At 42.9% G+C, this 20,253-nt stretch overlaps 1 protein-coding gene across 8 annotated transcripts in view; it reads left to right on the top strand.

Annotated features, from left to right (window-relative positions):
• Window positions 1-20,253, top strand: part of MCF2L (MCF.2 cell line derived transforming sequence like) — a 260,528-nt gene that overhangs the window by 20,202 nt on the left and 220,073 nt on the right. The gene's annotated exons all lie outside the window — the stretch shown is intronic.

The raw sequence follows: 20,253 nt of genomic DNA, 5'->3' as shown, positions 1-20,253 counted from the left end.
CCCTGTATTACTTCCTGCTTCAGGTCTAATAGCTGTGTTTTGAACAAAAACATATCTTTTAAAGAACATCCAGTCTTGATTTTAAAATGTCCCTGTGATGGAGAATGCACAGTGTCCCTTAGTAAGCTGTTCCAATGGTTAATTACTCTCTCCATTAAAAAAAAAATAATTGCACCTTTTTTCCAGTCTGAATTTGTCTAGCTTCAACTTCAAATCAGTGGATCTTGTTATACCTATTTCTGTTAGATAATCAAATTTCAGTTTCCTGTGCAGGTATTTCTAGACTGTGATCAGCCTATTCCTTAACCTTCTCTTTGATCATCTAAATAGACTCCAGGAGCACAGTTGCTATAGAGCATGTTTTCCAATCCTTTAATCATTCTTGTGGCTCTTCTCTGAATCCTCTTCAGAGAGGGGAGGGGGAGAAGAGATAATAGAACTTTAATGGGGTCTACAAACCCCACACTGGCCAGGAAAAGGTAATTAAATTGCTGGGGATTCAGTCAGCTGTGTCCTGCTACACCTGCAATAGGTGTCAGGGGGGAGGAGATAATGTGGGCAGCCCAGCTCAGCTGGGAGCTGGCTGGGAGGAAGAGTAGACTTCCAGTTCTCTCTGTGAGAGGAGCCTGGCAGGGGCCAGGAATTAACTACAGACTGCTCCTTGCCAGAGCTTCTGTGAGGAAAGGTAGGTCTGATGTGGGACTATTTATTGTTTTGGATTTGCTACCAGCGATTTGTCTTGTAAGATTTGCCTTGCTGAGTAAGATTGCTGCGGGTGGTGCCCTGCCTGAATGGGGTGACACCTAAATAAACATTTCCTAGTCTTTTTGCACCTGAGTGGGGACCCAGCAGTGGTTTGTTGCAAGCTCAGGAGCAGCCTTGTAACAATAACCTTTCTATTTCTACTCCATATTTTCCTGTTTATGCATCCAAGGATCACATTAGCTCTTTTGCCCACAATATTGTTCAGCTGATTAGCCACCCTGGCCCCTATATCTTTTTCAGAGTCCCTGCTTCTGAGGATAGAGTTCCCTATCCTATAAGCATGGCCTACATTCTTTGTCCTAGATGTATGACCTGACATATGGCTATATTGAAATACATGGTAAGCTGGGCACAAGCAAACAAAGCAATCCAGATGACTCTGTATCTCTGTCCTGTCCTCTTTATTATTTACCAGTGCCCCAATCTTTGTGTCACCTGTTAACTTCTAGCAGTAATGACTTTTGGTTATTTTTCCTGAGTTGTTGATAAAAATATTAAACAGTGTAGAGCCAAGAACCAACCCCTGATAGACCCCACTAGAAACACAGTGGCTTAACAGTGATTTGCTGTTTAGTTAAATAAATGGTCTCAAAATGTAATTATAGTTTTAATCCATTTAATGTGAGCCATATTGATTTTGTATTAATCAAGATGTCTTATATAAATCTGGTACATCAGCACTATTACCTTTATCAACCAAACTTATCATATTAAGTTAAAGCAAGTTAGTTTGACAAGACCTATTTTCCATCAACACATGTTGATTGATATTAATATCCTCCTTTAATTCCTTATTAACTGAGTCCCATATCAGCTATGCTCTGTGTGCGTGCACGCGCATATGTAGGATCCTATATATAATATATACACACACATTCCTACACACAATGTACAAGCGGAATTGGTTGTTCTCTAGATTACTATGAAATATGACATATGGCAGTATTCTATACTTCTAGAAAAGTAATGATGTCTTAGTAATATGAGATTCATTCTTGTCCTCTGCTTAATCTTTACTGTGAAGTTGGATGATAACCTCAGGATTTTCATGAATTTAGCAGGTTTGCAGATTAGTGAAATGACAACTAGCCAGTTGCATCTAACTGAATACTTTAGGATCCTTTCAGCATGAGAGAGGCAGTTTTTAACTTGTGTAACACTCGCATAGCAAATACCTATACTTATATTCTGAATAATTACTGAAAAGATTAAGTTTTTAAAGGTAAAAACAAATAGTTCCTTAATAGGATGTAGGTATTTTCTTTACTAAGGTATTCTCATGAAGACCGTGAAAAGAAGTGCCAGTTGGCTGACAATTGCCTGACATGTCTTTCAAGATGTCTATAAAATTTCCTTTCAAATTGGATTGGAAGCATTCTTATTTGTCACTATCTTGAGGAAGGTGGCAAGACTTGTTTGAAAGGAGATCTCATAACAGAATGAAGAATTCTAAACTCTGCCCCTTAGAGTGGTTTTGTGCTGACAAGTTGTTGTTTGTGGAGAAGTACGAGTCTGGTAGCGAAGTATTATGTTTTTAAGATGTAAAGTGGCTAAAGAACTGCACTGGGAAACTCATTGCTATTTAAAAAGCTGTTTGATAAAGTAGGACTACATATGTCCTTTGTGCATCAGCCAAGGATGCATCGCTCCCAACAAAGCTCTGTCTTCATGAAATTAAAAATACATTGCTACTTTATTGATTTGACAAATGATAAACTTTTATCTGGTAAAAGCTTTGTTCTGCCAAAAGAGATGTATAATGCAGGCTTATGTCTTTTGTTAGAGATATTGTTATGTTATTACGTTAATAATGCATTTTAAACCATTAGGTGATTGTGGCTGAGATCTAAGAATTATACATAGACATTTTTTAATGTATTTTTGTCAGAGTTCAACATTATTCTCATATTCTCTCTCATTTCTATAGAACTATAGAGCTTGTGTTCTCTTCTGCCGCCCCCCCCCCCCCCCCCCCCCCCCCCCCCCCCGCATGGGTGTTCTCCATTACAGAGGTGGTAGGGTTTAAAAAATATACTCACTATACAGGCTTAATTTTTGCTGAATAAATATTGTCTCTTAACTAGCCTGTTCCTTTTTTGGTATCAGCTTAGGGTGAAATTCACCCTAGTGAAGAGGGCCTCATACAAGATCCTCCACAGTTTATACCCCTCAGTCCCTCAAATATGTCTTCTGCAGATGGATCAGCTGTGCACTTCTCTGGCTTAATATAGGTAAAGTGAAATTCACCCATATGAAGGTGCACATATCACCTTTTGTAGTGAAGTATGTGTGTTGCTATCTCTGCTTTCTAATGTACTTCACGTTACTTGTTGGTATACTGGAAGTTAAAGGGAAAAATATTGTGTTTAAAATTTCCATTCCTAGCTATCAGTTTCAAGGCAACTGCATCTGTATACCCCCTCGATGGTCCACCAAGGGCATCCACTTCAAGGAAGTAGTCATCTCTCTTGTCTCTCTCCTTCCTGACCTGGCTGTTAAGGCTGCAGAGCTCCCTGATTCATGCTGTGATATTCCTAGTAAGCCAGTCTGCCTAAACGGCCAGCATCTGCACTTTGCTTTCTCTCCAGAGGTTATGAACAGCATAATTATATGCAGTTTCAAGTTCCCCCACAGTTCTTTCTAAGCCAACACATTTATTCTTAAAATGAAAATATTACAAAGAAAAAATTGAAAACAATAAAAGAATCTACACACATGCTAACAAGCTTACCAAATTGGGTCACTCCAACTCCAGCCTAGGAGTCTTGTAGGGGGTCAGTCCTTCAAACTCACAACTGGGTTCTCCCCAGAGTTACGATTTCATGTCTGTCTTCAGATTCAGAACCAAGAACCGAGAGTGGGCAGGGCAGCCTGTTTCTTTATACAGCTTGGGCCTTTCAACTGTAACCTCTGGGACCAGGTAATGAGCAGACAACCCCCCTCATCTCAGCATGTAGCTTCAAAAGGCTTGGTTTTTGCATTACTGGAGATGAAGAATTTGTATTAATCTCCCTGTAGGTATTCCTCATGAAATCCATCTTACTCTTCTTATCCCAAAAGTGCATTTTTTGTCTGGCACAATGTCAATGTAGTTTTTTGAACTTCCTGATCTCGCATCACCTTTCACCCCCTAGAGAGGTTATATGCAATCCCAGCCCAGAATAAAACATACACTGTGTATTTAACTGTCACATGTCATCATGCTATCCAGACCAGTTGGGGAAGGTGGGGGAGGGAAGCAAGGGGGGCTGTGTCACCCCTGCCTGCTAACCTTGGGTGCATTACAATGCCTTGCTAAAGTAGCTCCCAGGGGGATTACTCACAAACTGCCTTCCAGAATGCAAGCTCTCTACCTGAGTGTCTGTTCATAGCTACAACCTACCAGCCACAACTGGGTTACACTCTGGCTTTTACCAGCTTTGGTTATACTGCACTCCCAGTCTCACATTTTCCCTCAGAAATGTATGTCTTGTGCTGCCCAGCCCTCTCCTGGACAGTCCAAATATACTAAGTCTATTATTCCTCTCAGGGAATAATATATACCAGCTTGTTGCCCCAAATGGAATTGCCCAGAGGCTTCAGCTTGAACACACTGGATTAAATAAAACAAGTTTATTAACTACAAAGAGAGGTTTTAAGTGAGCACAAGTAATGAATTAAAAAATCAGAAATGGTTAACAAGAAAAATAAAACCCTTTCTACTGCCTAACTTTTAACAAACTACATTAGATTCAAGCAGTTTCTCACCACGTGCTTCCGGACCCCTCCCCCAGAGTCCAAGGGCTGTTTCCTTTGTTTTCTCAGGCACAGAGAATGTGTGGGCAGGGAGAGAGAAACAGTTGTCTTGGAGTGTTTGCCCCCCTTTTTATAGTTTTTAGCCCCTCTTTGAAAAGCGTTTCCGGCTGAGAACCAGGAGACAGGCCATCTGCTGGAAGGAGGAGAGTCCCTGCTGTTTCTTTGCTAAAATGCAGATTTTTTGCTCCTGCCTGCTGCTTAGCCAAAGACTGGCCACTTTTGTAGGTAATGGCCCATTAGCTTTGTTGACATCTGGCTGGGTGTTGGCTTGCCTTTTGTCTTTGAGAAACTGGTTTAACCACTCTCCCAATTTATCTGGGAAACACACTTCAGTCATGATTTCAGCTTTATAAAAAAGGTTTGACTGTCAGTAATAAAGGGACAGACTTTATAGATTTTTTTAACACTATGTTCCTTTACTGTAGAACCTTTTCTACAATGGTATTAGTAGTGTCTATAGTTAAGGGATCTGTCAGCATGTCTGTTATGAGCCAATATTTTCAGGGAGATTATCAGCTAAAGTTTTTCTGCTGTTTAATATTAAAATAGTTTTAATTTAATTTTTTGGCACATTCTTTGAATTCTAGATCCTCACGGTGAGACATGCTTAATGGCTAATTGGAGTTATGTATTTAATCACATGGAAATAGACCCACCATAGGGTTAGTCTGTATTGTCTCTTTGCTTCAAATAATAATTAATAAAAATGGGGGGTGAAATCTTAGCTGCATTGAAGTCAATGGAAGCTTTGCCAGGACTTCACCCAGGATGTTTAAGCTGTGCAGATTAAACTATATCTTAAACTAATAAAATAATGTCCATAGTTAATACTGAAACATCTTTTTTGAATCCCCTTTTTGGCTAAGAATTACAGCAAATATGGCATGTAAAGTCATATTTTATTTGGGTAGGAATATTGAAGTCAGGAACTCAAGTCTTATTATCTGAAAGGGGTAACATTAACCAGAAAAAAAATCATACTTTAGCTTGAAATTTTACCTGTTTTTTGTTACAGTAACATATATGTTGAGTATAACTACATGTGAAAAGCCACTTCATTGCCCTTCTTCAAATCCTTCTACCATGATGTCCACACAAATCCTGACAATGATTAGGCAACTCTTCTGCTGTGTCCACTGTCTTGCATGCTGATCATTATGGACCCAAAGTTCAGCAGGTTATACATCTTACCACCATCTGTAGTTGTTATGGATGTATCTTTGTCTCATCTGGTTCAGTGAACTGGAAGTGAAATTTAAGGCACTGTTTCAAGTGTTGCATGCTGCAGAAAATAGTTCTAATCACACACTTGACAATTTAGGTGAGACATATATGAAGTACTGCTGCGGTATTGTATTCTATTTGTTGGACAATTGTTCACATATATATTGTAAAAAGCTCTTTAAAAAAATCCTCTCTTGAACCAGTAGGGTTTGCCTGCATCTTGTGAAAATATTTTTTCTTGGTTTTATAATAAGTAATACAAAGCTTAAAACCTCCAAGATAACTAGCATTATGGTTCAAATTCTGACTTTGACCCACCTAGTTACACCATGTTTTGCTACTTAAGACCACACATTGCTCAGAGAGGTGCTTGCAGAGGGGGATGGGGTTATACAGTGTTATAACCCATAAACCTTAGGTGAAGGCTTTCATGCTTTTTGAACGCTTAAAAGGAAGCTGCACCCATTTTGTTCAGAATGGCCTTCAGAGAGTTTTCATGGTAAAAGAAGTATCATTACCAAATATAAATGTAAACTGAAACTTTTAGAACATTTTTGAGGCCTCTAGAGAAGGCAGCTAGCTGCATTGCTGAAAATCCTGTATTTTGTACAGGACCAATAGAAGCAATAAACAAAAAATAATGGCTTACACTGGATGGAACCCTGGTTCAGATGCTCTTAAATGTCATTGGAGCAATTTCTTGTCACTTTTTTTCCTGAATGGTAGATTAGCATTTATAAAAGAGGTTAAACTAGAGAGCAAGGTCTCCCACTATATCTACCTGTTCAGTTCAAACTGCCATTTGAAATGGCAGTAATTCAAAATGCTCTGTCATCACTGATTCAGAGAGGGGGGGTTTAAAATTTCTGGTGTGCTTCAAAGTTGGCCTGAGACAGATGTGATTGAAGGCTGACTACTATTTGAAATGAGTTCATAGTCTCAATCCACTTCCTCATCACATAAAAACCATCAGCACAATTGGAGTCCTTGTTAGACGTCTCAGTAGAAAGGCCAAATACTGAATTAGAGCCCTCGCTTCTACAGGCAGATTGGGGAGGTAACCGCCTGGACAGTGGCCAGCGGCCCCCAGCTGTTGGAGCTACTAATCCAGCCACTATTGCATGTGCTAAAATATTAAGAAATGTCAGTTTTATTTTTAAAAATTCCTGTAATTTTATACCAATTTATTAGGTATATAGTTTTTCTCTTACAGTGCTTACTTAATGTTAGAGAAGTGGGTGGTTCTTTTATGTTCTTGTATGAAAGATTTATTTTTAAATGTAGAAGGAAAATAACAAGAAATTTTCTTTAAATTGATATAGCTTTCATGGTAGCACAAGGTAGTATAAGTAAGATTGCAATGCAATTTGTTATGAACCTTCACTTTAATTCACTCATCTGTTTCTCAGATATCCACCTTGTGTGCTGAAAGTTTTGATGCTTGGTCAGAGCTGAAACAGGAATATTTCTGGAAGTTTTGTCCAATCCATTTAGCTGCTCAGCCAGATTTTCAAAGGTATTTAGGCACCAAAGGTGCCTAGTGGGACTGATAAAAGGGCCTACGCAGTTAGGTGCCTAACTCGCACTGATTTTCAAATCTGTAAATCTGGTCCATTGTCTTATTTTGTCAGAATAAGAAACCATTCTTTCTGGCTTTAAAAACTTTACTTATTGTTGTGAATGAATAACATAGAGAACTTTCAAACTTTATACTTCAGATGTGACACGTCTATAATGACCAATAATTACATGGTAAGTTTAGTGTTTGTGTAGTTTATTAAAATTAAGTGATTACAAATAATTTTAATATTGATCATAAAAGTCTTGTATTAGATTTTGAGTTTTATTATTGCTTCTGACACTGAGGAGTTGACACAATGTATGTGTTGTCCAATTATGTTTAACAACTCAGTGACATAATACAAGTTTTACATAAATGTAATAATAAGGTTACAAACTTGGGCACTAGTCCCGTATCTCTTTGCTGGAGTACACCTATGCAGCATCCCACTAAATCAGTGGTTCTCAAACTTTTAAATGGAGCCCCCCCTGTGGACTTTTGTCTAACAATCATAACCCCCATCCCCTGAATCAGGCCCCCATTTTCCCCTTCTGAAAGGGGGGGGAGCCCTTTCAGAAAAAAATGGGGGCACTTACTGTGCTGTAGGCCCTAACAATTGCACCCCCCTTCTCCTGAACCCCCCCCTTCAGAAAAAAACACGATTACAGCGTGGGGAGCACAGCAGCGGGGAACAGTGGCAGTAAAACAGGAAACGGGGAGTGTGCCCAGCAGCAGCAGGGGGCTGCTGTGGCTGCAGGAGGTGGCCAGTGGTGGCTGCTTCCGTCTCCGGGGAGGGTGGAGCTGGACTGGCTCTGTCCCTTGTTCCGCCCCCTCTTGTGCCCCCCACTTTGAGAACCACTGCATTAAATGATGCAAGTCAAACTATCACCACCAAACGAGAGAGAAATTCATAACAAAGATAGCATTATGTATGTAAGCAGTCCTTTATAGTTGTAATCTCGCATATTAGTGTCGCTAGAAACAAGTGTCTTCTCCCAGTGGGAAAGGGTGTGTAGAAACTATATTTTTGTAGTTGAAGATTGATGGTTCATTTTATTTTTCATCCTGTTGGACAAATTCCAGACAAAATGCTTATCATTAATGAATTCTTTGTCTCTTAAAAATACATATTATTTTTTAGAGTTGCTTATAAGTTTTTAAAATGGTCACATGTCAAATATAAACCTTTTCCTCTAGGAAAAGTTTTTTGTTTGTTTGTTTGTTTTATTTTTAATTGCTAGAGGTTAAAGGCAGGATATTTAATCTGGACAATCACTTAATGAATGGTTTTATTTTTTTCAGATCAGTTTATCAGATTGGTTTGAATCTATTGGCTGATTGTAAGGTACATTAGAAAAATTGTGATTCTTTGAAATTAGTTAAAATTGTTCATAATTAAATTACTGTTTGTTTTCTTAAAATGCAAGCTAAGCTAACCATGAACAGGTTGTTCTTCAAAACAGATAAATATAGTTCCATGTGCAATTACTAAGCCTGTTATGTGGAGGAGATCCTGCTGCTATTACATCTGTTGTTTGTTGATTTAAATTTAATCCTGTCAGATGTATATGACCTGTTTTTGAAGAAGCTCACCTGGTGAGAATTACTTTCACAAATTACTAAATGCATTGGAAGAAGAAAAAAACATTGTAATAGCCCTCATGTGTATGACTTTCAGTCAGGAAGCACCTCAGGGTAGAGTTGTTCCTAGCCAGTACAATGAAGATGATGATGATTCATCTCTGCCTCCCCTTGGGTCCCTGCACTAATGGAAGATTTACCCATGGTGAAGTGTTGCTGGATGTTACCTAACTCCAGCAATCCAGAGGGCATTGTTAGGGTGATGAAGGCCGCCTAGGGATCACTCCTTCACTGCTGCTGGTGAGATCTGTGGGAGGTGGAAAGTTAGTCTCTGAAAGTCATGCTAGTAGAGGCTGCCCCAATCTTTCCTCAACAGTTGACACATGATTGGGCTGTGTGTGGTGGAGGGTCTGGCCACCTTTGACAGATCCCAGTTTTGGCACCTGAGGAATCCAGAGGTGGACTGACCCCTTTAATATAAGAATGGCCATACTGGGTGAGACCAATGGTCCATCTAGCCCAGTATCCTGTCTTTAACAGGTGCTTCAGAGGGAATGAACAGAACAGGGCAGTTATCAGATTATCAACATCCCCTGTTACCCAGTCCCAGCTTCTGACAGTCGGGCTAGGGAAACCCAGAGCATTGGGTTGTGCATCCCTGACTATCTTGGCTAATAACTGTTGATGGCTCTGATCTTTGTGAAGTTATTTAATTATTCTTTGAACTCTGCTATAGTTTTGGCCTTCCCAGCAGCTTCTGCCAGAGTTCCGTGGGTTGACCGTGTGTTGTGTGAAGAAGTACTTTCTTATGGTTGTTTTAAACCTGCTGCTTATTAATTTAATTGTGTGACCCCTGATTCTTGTGTTGTGCACAGGAGTAAATAACACTTCCTTATTCACCTTCCCCGCACCATTCACAATTTTATAGACTTGTATCATCTTTCCCCTGAGTCATCTCTTTTCCAAGATGAAAAGTCCCAGTCTTTTTAATCTCTCCTCATGTGGAAGCTGTTCCATGCCCTTAATCATTTTTGTTGCCCTTCTCTGTACCTTTTCCAATGTTAATATATTTTGGGATGGAGCAACCATGACTGTCTGTAAATCTAGTTTACAAGTTAGTGTAGACCCTGAATGAAGAATTGTGATGGAACATGCATGTTGATAAAACCATTTCTTTCTTGAATTAGTTTTTTTTTAATTCCTTCAAAAAAAAATATTCACTTCTTTTATTTTAGGTAAAAGTTGATTGAATACATTTTCTAAAAATACTGTCCATCACACTGCAAATCACCAAGCTGCCATTCTGTATCATAGCCTACCTTTTAACCGGAATTGTGCCACCAAAAAGAACCACCGGGAATACTGCTCCTAATTACAAGGCACAAAAATGAAGCGATGACTTTGGTGCTCGCAGTAGTGAGAGGCATGCCGGCGGTGTTTGTATTTGCGTGGTGAGATTCTGTGCTGTGCCTCTAATGGAGCTTAGCTCAAGGAGAGTGGGAGCTAAGGTGGCTTTATGACTGGACGGGTCCTGGCATAATTTTGACAGGCCTGGGGGACTGTAAGGATACATCTACAGCGCAATAAAAACCCTCAGAGCCTGAGCCAGTTGACTTAGGCTCATGGGGCTCAGGCTGCATGGCTAAAAATATCAGTTTAGACGTTTGGACGTAGGCTGGAGCCCAGGATCTGAGATCCACCATCCTCCTGAGGTTTCAAAGCCCAGGTTCCAGGCCAAGTCTGAACATCTATGTGGCAATTTTATAGCCCCGTGAATTTGAGCCCCATGAACCTGAGTGAGCTGACCTCGGTCTGCATCTTAGGGTATGGCTACATCAGCCTCTTTGGGCTGTTCTCTGAGGTAGAGTGCTGCATGCTGCAGCTCCTCCCCTTTCCAATCCCTACTTCAGGGTTTTTGAGGGGATCCTTGGGTCTTCCACAGCATCTGCCCTGGGGAATCCTTACAATGCCAGATGGAGTGGCATAAAGGGGCCCTAAAAACACTGCATACCTTCTACCCAGAGTAAAGGAGTCAGTGAGGCTGAAGATATCTCCCTCAGCCATCAGGAAGAATGGTGTTTGAATAAAATGTTGCAGAATTCTGTTTTGCAAGTAAGCAAGGATCTCACTGCAGCAATGTCTTTCCCAGTTGAATGGTAAAGTATCTGCAGCCGTTCGTTTCCGTGGAAACAAATTCACTGGGAAGCCTGCACTAAACTGAATATATCATTTTTACTGAATGTGAGATTTGTTATTCTCTGGAGTTTAACATCTGTGCGTGGTGCTTCTTACTTCATTTGGCTCTCATATTGTACCCCTTTTTTTCAAACTTACAAAGTAAATGGTCAAAAGGAGGAGATTAGCTACATGCTTGGAATTTGGGACAAAGCAACAAGAAAGATTGGTATTTATGAAGCTAAAAGTTAGGAGCGTCTTGTTTTTGAGTGACTGTTGAAGAAATATATTTTTGACTTAACTGCTAAATCAAAAGCTGATCCCGTGTTACAACTTAAGTTTTGTTGCTGTTTTTTTTCTTTTTAGCAATATTAGTTTAATGTTGCTATTTGTATATTGCCACATTATAGCTGCTTTGCAGAGTCTGGTATTGGAGAGCTGCTGGAAGATTTACTAATGTGTTGGTTTCCTAATAAGATTTTGACAGGAAGTTTGTCTTTATATGTAGTTTGTTCAGATTCACTCAGCATAAACTGCACATGTATGTGCTCCGACAGAATGATATTTTGGTGTTGGTTGTAATGTAAGCTTGATTTCACATTTCAAATAATGCTTGTTGCAAAGATTTATTTTGACTTGGAAAGTTGAGACTGGTAATAAAATAACTAAAATATGCTAAATGCGTTAGAGTATGGTATACTTTGTTTAATTGATACTAAAAGTATCTCTTTGGCAGAAACTAATAAAACAAAAATTGTTTAACTGAGAAGAACCTGAAGAGTAATTTATTGTATTTATGTATGTATATTTCTGTTTTGACTAGAACATTTAATGTAGTTTCATGTGAATTACTGGGTCACAGATGTGAGGTAGAAATCGGATTTGTCTGTCTTCCTGTTAACAAAACTGTTTCCCATATGTAATTGGAAAATAATGCACAGTACTGAGAAAAGTACCCTCTCTATATAAACAATTTTACAGATATGTTAACAAAACATTGGTTACAGCTTGGCAAATGTTATGGAGGCACCTGGTCGTGATTTTCACAGCTAGGGTTGCATTCTAAAGTGGGCTTAAAATGGGGCATAAATTTCTATTTTTTTTCCTTGAAGGAAGCAATCAGTCAGTGTGAAATTTCACACAGGGTTAGTTTTTGTGCCCTTTGAACTTCTGTTTTTATTTCTTCATAAACTTCCAATAGGAAGCTTTTGAACTTGGGCTCACGCTGAAATTTTTCCTTGACCATCCCTGCTTTTCTTGAACAATATCTCTCACAAAGTATTGTCTCTCTGCAAATGACTTGATAGAGAAGTTGACCTTGAGAGAACTGTTGCAATGGGGGTGTTTTTAAAATGCTTGGAATTAGGATTTTATCAGTTAGTCATGTTACTATTTCATGGGGGTGTGGGTAGGGATAGTGGAGAGGGCACCCATGAAATCTTTCCTATAAGAAGCTAGACTTTTCTGTCAGACTTTATCCTATGACAGAGAAGCATTCATGCACAGCTGCTGCCATATTTTTTTTTAAATAAAAAATTCTCCCACTGTACTTCTACCCCCATTGGTCTGTCCCCACCTCATCCAATGCCCACTATTAATTAAGCATTAAAAAAACCCTCAAATGTCATGGTGAAGCAAACAGTGGTGCTACACATACAACATGGCTGACACAAATCCACAAAAGTAATGAAAGGCCAGCTCGCAGTACATACCTTCTCCTCCTCCGTCCATGAGCACATACCTTACAATTACCACAACTATCATATGCTACAGACTCTGGGCCTCAAGCCCTCAACCATTACGATGTCCCCTAAGGAATGCCAGATTTCCATCACCCCCTTTAACTGCTCTTCTGCATACAACCATTTGCTAATCTGTGTCCCAACATAGCTAACTGCTAGAGTAGACGTTCACAGCTATTACTGTTGTGGGTGAAGGTGAATGTTCGGGTGTACAGAAGGATGAAAGGGCGTTCCTGTGAGTAACAAACTATTGTACGAAGCTTTTGAATGGCTATCAAAGTATCTGATCACAGAATATAAAACTATTTTTTCAAAATGTTCCTTCTTAGGTTATTTACCTCTGTTTCCTTCATAAAGTTTCTCTTTATGTCAGATTTAGAGGCAGGTAAGTGGTTTCTGAGGCAGAGGCTAATATAGATCTATATCTAGAGAGCTAAGCGGGTGACTGTCCTCTTAAAACACTTTATCACCTCAATACAAATTCTTTGTATCTAGGATCCCGAGTTGTGCTTTCCAGTGCATTATATCAGGCATCATCAAGCCTATCACTGAACATTTTGCCTTGGTAATCACAACTTTTTGAATAGATTTCACATGTTTGGAATCTCCTGAAAGTAAAATATCTGCCCATGTTGTATTGTACACGTTAACAATATCCAGTTCTGAGAATGCTCTTCCTCTTCCAAACCTGCAGCACATTCACAGAGGAGTGCACCCTGTGTCTTGTGTTCTGGTTCAGTAGACAGGAAGCACCCCAGAGAGAATGCATGACCAGATAGAGGCTGACAGGAGCGGTACAGCTGCCAAGTTTATCATAGCTCTACAATAGCGACACTTATTATGGATGAAGGTGAGCAAAAGTGAGTCCTAGAGGTATGACCTCTGTTTGCCTATTAGTTCTTTTCTTTTGCCATACACACTGTGGTCCATTCCTTGTGCGATCACCTGACTTCTGTTTTAAAGGATATCCTTTATTTCATGTCTAATATCAAGTCAATGTAAGACACATTTTTGCATGACTATGACCGTAAGTTATATGCTGTGATACAAATGCATGGTTTGTACCATGAAACATCATGATCTATTGCATTTTGTCCTGTATTTTTCACATAGTTCTCCTTTGTTTCCTTGAAATGTAGGTGGTCTGTCTCCCTCCCTACCGGCCCTCTCTGCACAGTTCTACATGTTCTGGAAAATCGTATTTGATGAGAAAAGGAGCAAAATGAGCACTGTATATATGCCATTTGAACATGACCTAAACCTACTTTGTCCAGAGTTGGAAGGAAATCTTGGTATAGCAGTGAAGTCTGACAGTTGAGCCCATACTCTGGTGAATTGCACCAGGACAATATGACAGTATTTAGCTGAGGTTAGCCCTGCTTTACGCAGGGGGTTGGATTAGATGACCTCCTGAGGTCCCTTCCAACTCTATGATTCTATGACAGGACTATGAATTGTATTCAAAACTCTGGGGTAAATAGTTTAAAAATGAACAAAAATAAATGTCTTTTCAGCCTGTTTAAAATTGGTCACCTAGGAGAGACTCTGGTAGCAAACCTTACAAAAAGAACAGAAACAGAGTTTAAATATCTATTCAAATGGGGGAGGGAGGGAAGAAAAGCTCCAGGATTGTGCTCTGAATATGAAAACATCTGTGATTTATATATATGGGTTAAGTCTTGGTGGAAACACACTGCTAGACTTTGATCACAATTGGGGAACCAAGTTCCTCCACAGACACAGATATTGTTATCATGTTCACAAAAATATGATCTGAGACTGGAATATAGCCCAGGCAGCATGTTGTTCATGGCAGCTAGCCTATTGTAGACAATTCTCTCTAATACAGGTTCAAGGCAAAGAAATGGAAAATTTAACAGCAGTGTAGGTAAGTCTGATTGACAGAGCAATGTTTGTCATGGGATGAAGGAAAATATGCACCACAAAGATGAATTTTTGCTGAAAGGAATAGAATCATAATTCCATCTTTCTTAAGATAACAGGTTTTGCAACATGGACAAGGATGTAACAGTACAGGGAAAACTGAACAAGAAGCATGTATTTTTTCTTCGAGTACTTGCTCATGTCCATTCCATTGTAGGTGTGTGCTTGCCTTCGTGCATGGTTACTGGAACTTTTTTCCCTTTAGAAGTACCTGTAGGACCGACTTCAGCGCCCCCTGGAGCCTCACGCACATGCAGTGGTATGTGAGGCGCTGCTGGCCCTATGCCCCCTCAGTTCCTTCTTTCTACCTGTGACGGTTGCTGGAACTGCTTTGGCTTGCATTGCAAGTGCTCAATCCCTTTTGTTCTCCCTTAATCGTTTGTTGTTTGACTTAGTTAGGTAGATTAGACCTTAAGTGTTGTTAATAATGGTAGTTAGTCACTTAGGATAGTCCCGGCTGGGACTTTGCCGAGAACGGGGCATGCCCTGGTCACCGGGTCTCAAACCGTGTGCCTCCTGTGGGAAGGCCTTTCCGTTGAGTGACCCCCATGATAGTTGCCTAAAGTGCCTGGGGGAAGCTCATCATAAGGACAAATGCAAAATTTGTAAAGCTTTCAGACCTCAGACCCAAAAAGACAGAGATCTGCTTGAAAGCCTTACTAATGGAGGCAGCACTCAGACTGGCCTCTGAACCAACCCGTTCCGCTTCGGTACCGAGCGTGGCATCGGTGCAGAACATGCCGTTGGTACCTGCCCAGCCTTGGCACCGGACTTCTTTCTCTCCATCGAGGAAGAAGCAGCAAAAGCAGTGCACAGGGCGGGGACGCTCCCCTGCACTGTCCGAGAAAGCATGGTTGAGCACGGGTCCGCACCGAAGCCAGGCAATGGAGACTTGCTCACCACCTCTGGAGCCTGTGTTTCCAACCAGAGAGTCACCCCTGATTTCTGGAAGTGGGAAGATGTCTCTGCACCTGCCGGAGCCATCAACACCGGAGGCGTTTCAGGTGTCACGGATTTTGTTGGCTTTGCCCACGCCACCTCCACCCAGACAGAAAGGGCCGGTGTTGCAGGGGAAGCCCACGTTGGGACCCCCGGTTGGCTCAGGTGATCCCTGGAGCGGGGAGGAAGCTCTCCAACAACCTTGTTGCCCCGGGTGGATGTGTCGACATGGCACTGCTCCCCCAGAAGTCGCTCCAGGTCACTGGAGCACCCTGCATTGGCGGGGCATGGAGCGAGGTCGCCCTCCCCCAGCACCAGGCAAAGTTCATTCCAAGAGGCGGCCCTTGTCTGGGTCTCCTGCAGGAGGCCACTCCCCAGAGGGAAGTCAGCACCACTTCCTCTCCCCAGCACTGAGGAGTTCGCCTGCACTGGTGTGGCGCAGAACCCAGTCACCAGAGGCTGACTCGGCACCGAGAGGGAAGCGGCACCATAAGTCATCGGTGCCCAGGCGCTCCAGTTTGCAGTCGGAGCATGGTTCTCCGCGTCGGTACCAGCACCGGGTCTCGTCATCATGATCGACGACACCAAGAGGCTGTTCTCCAGAGTGCCGGAGCACCCACAGATCGAGTCATCTCCCTGCCACTCGTCATCGTACAGCAGGAGCCTCCATGGCAGCCCCACCGTGGTCGTCTGACAGTGAGTTGGTGGCCTCCCGAGAGGACAACCACTGGACGTGTCGTCACCACCAGCAAAAGATGCCGGAGCACCCTTTGGCTCGGGCAGCCCAGGGATGGCCTCAAGGGCAGTGGCCACCCCAATAGCTATGTTGGGGACCCTGTGGGTTTCTGGTTGGGCCAGGTCTGCAGTCGCTCAGGTCATCTGGGGTGCAGTCTGCACTATGGGCACTGGAGAAGGACCCACAGTAAGGGACCTCTGTTGGGGCCCCCATCAGCAGGAAGGGATGTCACTACCCAGTGCTCCCCTCCAGTCCTCCTCCTCTTCCCCAGACAAGGTAGTCACCCAGGGACACTGCGCTCCTTGATGATTTCAGGGTGCATCAAGAGCTTCTCATGAGGGTGGCTTCCAACTTGGTGTTGGAGGCAGAGGAGCTGAAGGAGGTGTCAGACAGTCTCTTTAATGTCTTGGCATTGGCCGCCCCAGCCCGGGTTGCCCTCCCCGTGCATTGAAGATTGTGAAGACTCGGTGGCAGACCCCTTCATCAGTGGCCCCAACCCCTAAGAGGGCCGAGAAAAAATATTATGTCCTGGCCAAAAGATTCGAGTACCTTTTCAGCCATCTCCCTCTTAGTACCCTGGTGGTAGATGCGGCCAACTAATGGAATAGGCAGGGACAGTCCAGTTCCACGCCAAAAAACAAAGATAACAAATTGTACCTGTTCGAAAGAGAGGTTTATTTGGCAGCAAGCCTGCAGTTTTGAATTGCCAATTAGCAGGCTCTCCTGGGCATGTACAACTTCAATCTCTGGGACTTTGCTAAAGCGCTTTGCAGATGCTTTGCCCCAGGACTAGGTGCTGGACTGTATGGCGGTGGTGGCGGCGCACCTGAGGCACAAATGGGTCCACATTTTCCCCTGCCTGGACGACTGGATGATCAGGGGCAGGTCCAGGGCCTAGGTCCAGAGCAGTGTAGATCTGATGTGTGCCACATCTGCCGGCTGGGCCTGCTAATAAATGAGCAGAAGTCCACATTAACCCCGATCCTGGCCACATTAGACTGATGGCGGAGTCCCGGGGCAGTGTTGAGGGGTGTGCTGTTCGAAGAGCTAGTCCCCTCAGCCACCCTGGTATCAGACGCCTCAGACTTAAGGTGGGAGGCCCATATCCGCGCCAATCTTAGCACTCAAGGGGTCTGCTCGAGGGAGGAGAGGCACATGCACATCAACGTGAGAGAGTTACGGGCTATTCGACTAGCCTGTGGAGTGTTCCTCCGCTTTATTGTGGGCAAGGCGGTGCAGGTACTGACAAACAAGACAGTGGCCATGTAATACATCAATAGGCATGAGGAGCCTGTTCCTCAGCCTTCTGCAAGGAAGCCATTTGTCTGTGGGACCTGACAGGGAGGCACAATTTTCACAGAATAGCCTCTCATCTCCCGGGAGTGAGGAACGATGAGACAGCCCGCCTCAGCAGGTCGTTCCTACCCCGCCGCAACTGGTCGCTGCGTCCAGGTGTGGTCTTTATGATTTTACAACAGTGGCGCTCTCCCCAGGTGAACCTATTCACATTCGCATGGAACAAGAAGTGCCTGCAGTTCTGCTCCATCCACAGTCTGGAGGCCAGGTCGCTCTCCAACGCTTTCCTTGTGCGGTGGTAGGGAAGCTTCAGGTACACGTTTCCTCTCCTTCACAAAGTCCTGCTGAAAATCAGGAGGGACAAGGCAGTTTTTATTTTAATTGCACCAGCCTGGCCGTGCCAGCACTGGTTCAGCATGCTGCTGGACTTATCGATCGCCCCCCTGCTGGAGCTTCCGAGATGGCACAATCTCCTTTCCCAGGATCACGGTCGCTTGCTACACCTTGTCCTGGACTCCCTACACCTCACAGCATGGAAGCTCTGTGGCTGACTGCAGACAAGCGAGTCTGTTTGGCGGAAGTCCAGCAAATCCTGCTGGGTAGCAGGAAACCTTCCACGCAGGTTGTGTATCAGGCTAAATGGAAGCAATTTACTTGTTGGGCAGAGTCCCAAGGGATTTTGCCTGGGTTGTCGCCAATACAGGTGATCTTGGAGTACTTGTTGCAACTAAAACTCCAGGGGCTAGTCGTGGCCTCCCTGAAGGTCCACCTAGTGACTATATTGGCGTTCCACCAGCCTTTGGAGGGGGGAGAGATTCTCTCTACCCCTTTCAGGAACCTAATTGTCCTAGGGTGGGAGAAAACTATCTGCAGGTCCATGACACGATGCATCCCTGGGATCTCAACCCGGTCCTCTCACGGCTCACGGGACCCCCTTTCGAGCCCATGGCTACATGCCCTTTACTGCTACTCTCATGGAAGATGGCCTTCCTGGTGGCCATTACCTTGGCTAGGAGGGTCTCCGAGATTAGGGCTATGACCTTGGAGCCTCCTAATACTGTGTGCTATAAAGACAAAGTTTAGTTGCGGCCACACCCAGTCTTCCTGCCTAAGGTGGTTTCCCAATTTCATTATCACCAAGATATTTTTCTCCCCATGTTTTTTCCCAAACCACATGATTCAGAGTAGAGGAGGTGGCACACACTAGATGGTAGACAGGTGTTAGCATTCTACATCAAACGCATGAGACAGTTCCGGAGATCTGCACAACTCTCTGTCACGGTGGCTGATCGGATGAGGGGCTTACCTATTTCCAACCAGCACGTCTCATTGTGGATAACTTCATGCATCAAGTTCTGCTATGAGCAGGTGACGGTGCCACTTCCAGGGATAACCAGATCTCAAGTTTCATCCACAACCTTCCTAGCGAGAGTGCCTGTGCAAGACATCCGCAGGATTGCCACCTGGTAGTCTGTACACACCTTCATGTCCAGCTATGCCATCGTCTGGCAGGTGCAGGATGATGTGGGCTTCAGCAGAGTGGTGCTGCAGGCAGTTCATCCGTAATTGCGGCCCACCTCCAAGGTATTGCTTGTGAGTCACCTGCAATGGAATGGACATGAGAGAGCACTTGAAGAAAAGATGGTTACTCGCTTTGTAACTGTTTTTTCAAGATGTGTTGCTCGTCCATTCCACAACCCATCCCCCGTCCCCGCTGCCAGAGTTGGTAGCAAAAAGGAACTGAGGGGGCTTAGGGCCAGCAGCGCCTCATATACCGCAGCATGTGCGTGGGGCTCCAGGGGATGCCGAAGCCAGCCGTACATGTACTGCTAAAGGGAAAAAAGTTCTGGTAACCATGCATGAAGGTGCGCGCACACATACAATGGAATGGACATGAGCAACACATCTCAAAGAACAACAGTTATAAAGTTAAGTAACCATCTTATCTGAGTACTGACCTAGCTTAAACAAGATGATACAGGAGTGCTACAAGAATACTTCAAAAATTCAGGGGGAAATAAAAGCAAACAAGCTAAATCTCTGTTCTGCCAACAGAGTTGTGGTAGCATGGGGAAATGTTTGAGACCTTTTATGCTTGTTAATTATTTGGTGGTGTTCAAATATTCTTGAAGTAGCAATGTTACCAGATACAAGAACAAAAACTCACAATGTGTTCCAAACATGAGTTATAAAATGAATCTCATAGAAATTTCTGATAACAGACCACTATTTGAAGATACTTAAGGAGTAGTTGACAAATGAGAAGTCCAGCATCTCATTTCAAGTTAAGGCTATCAGCAATCAAATGGATTTAACAGTGACAGAAATTCCACAACTTCCGTAGGCAATTTATTCCAGTGCTTACCTACCCTGACAGTTAGGAAATTTTTCCTAATGTTCAGACTAAACCACCCATGCTGCAATTTAAGCCAATTTCCTCTTGTCCTAGTCTCAGAGGTTAACAAGAACAATTTTTCTCCCATCTCCTTGTAACA

Source organism: Emydura macquarii, unplaced genomic scaffold (assembly GCF_026122565.2).
Source record: "Emydura macquarii macquarii isolate MOO-44397 ecotype Brisbane River unplaced genomic scaffold, CSIRO-AGI_Emac_v2 contig_2531, whole genome shotgun sequence".
Classification (NCBI taxonomy): Eukaryota; Metazoa; Chordata; order Testudines; family Chelidae; genus Emydura; species Emydura macquarii.
The sequence above is the reverse complement of the archived record's forward strand: the minus strand, read 5'-3'. Positions and strand labels throughout refer to the sequence as shown.